We start from the raw sequence: 5,839 nt of genomic DNA, 5'->3' as shown, positions 1-5,839 counted from the left end.
CCCACATGATGGCACGATGCCATACCTAATGTGGAAGGGTCACGTTGGGGTAATGAGCATTTCATCTCCTTGAACATTGAAACTTTTTTGAGTTGGGAACTTTTAAACTCTTGTTTTCTAGTTTGTTATGAAAAATACAATAAATTGTTAGGATTATCATTACCCCACTAAGTCAGTGTCATCATCTTCTTTTTTTTCTATTGAGAATACTTTTAATATATAGGTAACATATCCACACAATCATTTGGGGAACATTTACAGGCACAGAGTTCAATTCCAAATCTCCATTTCACCTACACTAACTATAACGCACATTCACTGTAGAGTTCATCCCCACACAAATGAGATGCCAGGTTATTGCTTCCTGAACAGAGAGCTCCAATTAAATAGTGTTTTCCCAACCAAGAACAAAGCCCTGCATTCTCTTAATTCTTCATATCCTGTGTATAGATGAATAAAATCTAAAGACATCTTATAGATCACCCCACCACCATTAAAAGTTAATAATAAAGTCAAAACCCATTTCTCAAAAAGTTGCCAAGTGCATCAGTATTTTCAGACCCCATTAAATTATGCATAAATAAAATCTGTACACTCAACACACTGTTTCTCAAAATACAAAGCCTCCAGGGGGACTTGGGAGTGGCAGGCAGCAGCAAATGCTTCATGTCCACCCTTTTCAAGTTTACTCAAAAAAAAAAAAAATCAAGATCTGAAATGAATGTGCAAATAAAGCTTCAGTACCTTACCTGTCATTACAAAGAGTCGCCCATGTAAAGAGTTAATTTTCTTAAGGTAAAAAAAGAGACAGAGACAAGAAAAGACAAATGAAATTGTCAGCAGGCATTGTTTCTGTAAGTTCCCTACAACCAGAAGGCCCCTCGGAGCATGGGGTTTGCACCCACCCACCACCTGCTCACTAGCTGCTGTGCATGTGGTACTTTCGCCTCCTCCTGGAGGGCACAATCGCTGAGGAAGGTAGATAAAGACTGATCTCTCTCTCTCTCTTTTTTTATTTTATTTTTTTGAATTCTGGGGATTGAACTCAGAGGCCCTTGACCATAAGCCACACCCCCAGCCCTGTCTTGTATTTTATTTAGAGGCAGGGTCTCACTGTGCTGCTTAATATCTCCCTGTTGCTGAGGCTGGCTTTGAACTCGTGATCTTCCTGCCTTCAGCCTCCCAAGCTGCTGGGATCACAGGCGTGCACCCCTGCACCTGGCTGATAAAGACTGATTTTTGAAAAAAAAAATTTAGTGGTCATAAAACCCAGCTATATTTTAACACTGAATAAAATAAGTGATTGTTGATCTGAATCACATCAATCCAACGTTTCAGCAGCTGGGCACATGGATTCGTGTCAGCCGGGGCAACTTAATGAAAAGGTTCTAAAACTCCTAGTACCACTTTCAGAGGAAGGAGGGATGGGATTCCAAAAATAAATGCTCCATAAGTAAAGAAACAAAAGCCAGTACTTGTCACCTTGGAATCGTGCCCAAACTCAGACATCCAAGGCTGGAGAAGCTCAGGGATCCAGGAGGGCAGATCAAGGTTGTGCAAGCCTGAGGAGACAGAGGCCTTTGTGGATAGGTGGGTAAGGGAGGCTGGAAGCTTTTCCCCCAGCAGGAGCCCTTACAGTCTGTCCCAGGGACGAAGGATTCCTGGTCCTTTCCCTTCCTGCCCTCTGTTCACCCCATCTTACTTCCTGTGCTTCTCATTTTCTCCAGGGTCTTATTAGAATCTGCTGGACTCTGGTCTCCAGGTTCATGTTGGATTTGTCTATGACCATCAGGGCTTCTTTGATAGAGTTCTGCACCACAGACACAGTGTCGCAGATGGCCCCGCTGCCAAACCCGTGGGTAATCAGGCTGAAATGAGACAAGCAGTTCTGTATGTTCATTTCCAAGACTGGGAGGGCCTGTGGCTCCGGTTGGGTGTTTGGTCTTGACTGAGGAGGTCTGTGAATTCTTGGCGCCCTTGCCTAGGGAGCAGCTTCACCTTCCACTAAGAATGTCAGGAGGGTCACAGGAGTGGCTTCCCGTCTCCCAGTCTCCCAGACAGAAGATTCAGCCCAATCTTGTCCAACTTCTCCCACAATGATCAGCTTCCATTTTTGGACCTGGCTCTTCTGACAACACTTCCCATTTAAGCATGAAGGTGGTGACGATTGCCTCTGCATTTCAGCCACTGTCACTTTATATTTGGACGTGGAGCTGAGTAGGGACAGTCTTCTGGGAACCGAGCGGAAGACCTTGCTGAGATTCATCATGGCTCCCACCGGCTCCTTCTGACAGGGGAGCCTCAGGGGGCTCTTAGTCATGGAAACAGGACCTTTGTGGATTACAGTCTGATCAGGCACAAGCAGGTATTGGTTACTGACATTCTGTACCTCTTCCATCTGGTGGGCCATGTGGTGGAGACCAAAATTCTCGGCCAGGCCTTCGGCATCCAGGGTGTGCACCTGGGGCAGGAGCAGGTCCCAGCCGTGGTAGGCACCCCTGTGGGCACCCACGACACCTCCAGCCCAGAGAGGTGGGGAGGCCGGCCCCCTCCTGGCTCTGGGGGCCAGGTCAGGCCTTCTTCAATGTCAATCCTCCCTAGAGTTTTGACTATTTCTTGACAAAACTACTCAGGATAAATATCCGTATTCCTCAGAACTGAATGCCACGGAGGACCGAGGTTCAGGGGTTCACAAATGCATCGGTGACCTTTCCTGTCCACTGCACCTGCCTTGCAGGGAGGCAGACAGCAGCCGTCTGGGGTCCTCTCCTTCCCTTGGCTCCCGCAGGGGTGCGTTGCCATGAGCACGGCCTTGCGTGGGTCAGAACCTCTCCCGAGCTTACTCTGGCGCCAGCAGAGTCCAGGTGGGCAAGGCAGCAGTTGTCATGGAAATGCCTCTGTCTTCTCACTGAAGTGACAACGAAGACAACAATGTTAAGAAAAAACCACACCCTCCCCCAGCATCTCAAAAAACTTGAGAGAAAAGATATTACCCTCACCTGATTTTGAAGACCTATCTTAATATAGGAATCAGACAAAGAGATTCTCTGTCAATGATATCTTTTTATACACTTTCCTGGAACTTCTAGCCAATGCAAAATTTTGTGAAGTCGAGGGGGGGAGAAAAAGCACCTTAACTGTTGAAAGTAAGAGAGAACTGTTCTTGGTTTTAGGTAATGGAATCACAAATATAGAAAAGGAGAAGAATCAACAGAAAAACTTTTGGGATCTGTAATGGGGCTTGTAAAGTGGTCCTAAAAGTCACAGGGTGCTGTATGGTTCTGACTCAGTACAGGGTGGTAATAAAAAGAAACCTAAGTTTGACTCCAGAAAACTTGAAGAGTAATGCAGATGTTTATCGTAGGCTTTCTTCAAGGGGTTGTCAAGTCCCACAGATTTTATGGACCAAATTCTCCAGAAATTCTCTCTTGACACTTTCTCCTCTCTCTAAAGCTCCGTACTCATGGCTGTGGCTAATCCGCTGCTGTGTCTCTGTTCAAAGGGTTCCTTTGTGCCTGCCATCTGTGCTCCTACCGACCCTTTGTCCTTCACCTTGTGGATCCCACTGCCCTGAGTCTGAGGAGGGACCCCAGTGATTCCTGGCTGTGCCCACACCCACCCAGAGAGAAGGACTGAGGTCCTGAAGAGCAGGGATCATCTTTACCCCTGAGGGCCTTTTCTTGTGAATAATCACTTACTGGGCACATTGGAAGCCAATATATTCTCTGTCCTGATGCACAAGACAAATATAAAAAGCTGAGAATGTTCTTATGTACCCACACTAACCAGTTTGAAGATCAATGCAAGTGAAAAAATAATTTGCCTCTGGATAATTCTCAGTGAGAATCGTGTGGGACTTTCACAAAGAAAACCACAAAGTTGTCAGTTTTGTGTAAGAGAAGATTTGAATAAATGGACGGATAGAATGTGTTCTGGGTTTGGAAAAAGGAACAATGAAAGATGCTAGTTTTTCCTGAATCAATCTATCGATCTAGGGAAAAAAAGGTAATTAAGCTCTCAATGGAAACTTTTGGTAATTTGATCAAAACAGCTTTACATCGTTATCTGGAAGAATAACAAGTTAAAAATAACTAAGAAATTTCTGAAAGAACAAGAAGACAGGATTTCCTTTAACATATGCTCAAGTATATTTTAAAGCCACAGCAACCGTACAGCGTGGCAGTGGCTCAAGACCCAGCCAGCAGCAATGGTGTGTAGTACTGAGGACTCTGAAACCAGTCTCACCAGGTACAAAAGCAATAAGAAACAAAAAGAAGCACCACAAATATCTGGGGAACGGTTGGATTAATAAATGCTATTGAGCAAATTGACTCCTTGGGAGATAGTCATTTTAGAGCTTTGCCTCTTTCTTGAGTAAATTCCAGATAAATTAGAGCATTGAACAGGAAAAAAATCCCATCATGATAGACAAAAACAGGTGGATAGCTAAATGATCTCAGAGTGAGTAATACCTACCTAAGCTTAAAAGCAATCAAAGAAATCACAAAGGAAATGTCAGTAGAATTGCTTACACAAAACTTCTAAACATGTACTTGAAAAAAGAAAATACAAAATTAAAAAGGTAAATGACAAATTGGGAAAAATATTTGCAACAGATATGGCAAAAGGTTAATACCCTTAATATATAAAGAGCTCTTGCAAAGCTTAAAGAAAAAGATTGATATCCCAGCTAAAAAATTGGCAAAAACATTAAGACATATAAATTAATATCATATGAGAAAATGTCTAATTTTCTGTTAGTCCAAAGGAATGCAAAATAAAACAGTGACAAGATCCCATTTCACTTGTCTAATCCTTAAGATTGATGATGATGGTGGTGTCGATGGTAGTGATGTTGGTGATGATGATGATGATGATGGTGGTGGTGATGATGGTCTGTTAAGAGCAGTAGGATTCAATCGTATTTTAACCTCATAGTTAAAAGTCACAGTCATTTCATAGTGTGTCTGAGTTAGGGCTGGGCTCAGAAGGCCCTTAGGCCTGGCTACTGATCATGACAAATGAATGGACCAATGGAAGGCTGAGTAACTATGTTGGCACTTGACAGCAGGGGTACTAATCTATTTTTTTCCACTTCTGAATACCCAGTTTGCAGAGTGGGATCTGACATCTAATGGGTACTCAGCACCTGTTGACTGAATGAAGAATGGAATGGTGACACAGATCGACGGACAGGCTGCCTGCAAAACAGGCTGGTTGGCCAACTTGAGATGGTATCCCTAAACCTCTTCCACTGTCCTTGGAGTTGTCAGGGAGGGAAACAGAGAGGTGAAGGTAAAGATAATGCATGGAAAAGAGGCCACAAGCCCTTGTCCTTTTTCGACAGCCTGGTGAAGGCTGGGGCTTTGAACTCTTGCTCTGGACAAGACGGGATGGTAAGTCCAGGAGGCTGAGCCTGGATCCATGCTGCTGTTTTACCTGCATTCTATTATTCGAATCTCACTTTTATCATGGGAAGCTGTGGCTGCGGGTGTGGCTTAGTGGTAGAGAGCTTGCCTAAGCAAGCACATGGCCCTGGGTTCCATCCGCAGCGCCACAAAGCAAAAAACAAAACAAAACAAAACAAAAATCAAAATCCTGGGAAGCTAAGATCATCCTCATTCTAAAAGCTTCACTTCAGGTGAGGGGAAGAATTTGCCCCAAGATGACACATCTTTTAAGTAGAGGAGCCAGGATTTGAAACAGCGTTTCTTTGATTCCCAAAGCCCTTGACCTTGAAGCTATATTCTCCCAGTGTTTCTCTCCCTAAACTTCTCTCTGTAGTATAAAGAATCCACTTTTGCTGTGTGTGCATCTTGGGAGGAGTCAGGCTTTGCCC

At 44.0% G+C, this 5,839-nt stretch overlaps 1 pseudogene; it reads right to left on the bottom strand.

The window, feature by feature from the left end:
• Positions 1 to 1,688: 1,688 nt before the first annotated feature.
• LOC101973575 (transcription factor AP-2 gamma pseudogene) lies at positions 1,689 to 2,802 on the bottom strand (annotated as a pseudogene).
• Positions 2,803 to 5,839: the final 3,037 nt, after the last annotated feature.

This window comes from Ictidomys tridecemlineatus, chromosome 5, assembly GCF_052094955.1.
Source record: "Ictidomys tridecemlineatus isolate mIctTri1 chromosome 5, mIctTri1.hap1, whole genome shotgun sequence".
In the NCBI taxonomy this organism is placed as follows: Eukaryota; Metazoa; Chordata; class Mammalia; order Rodentia; family Sciuridae; genus Ictidomys; species Ictidomys tridecemlineatus.
Note: the sequence above shows the minus strand (reverse complement) of the source record. Positions and strands in the feature narration are given on the sequence as shown.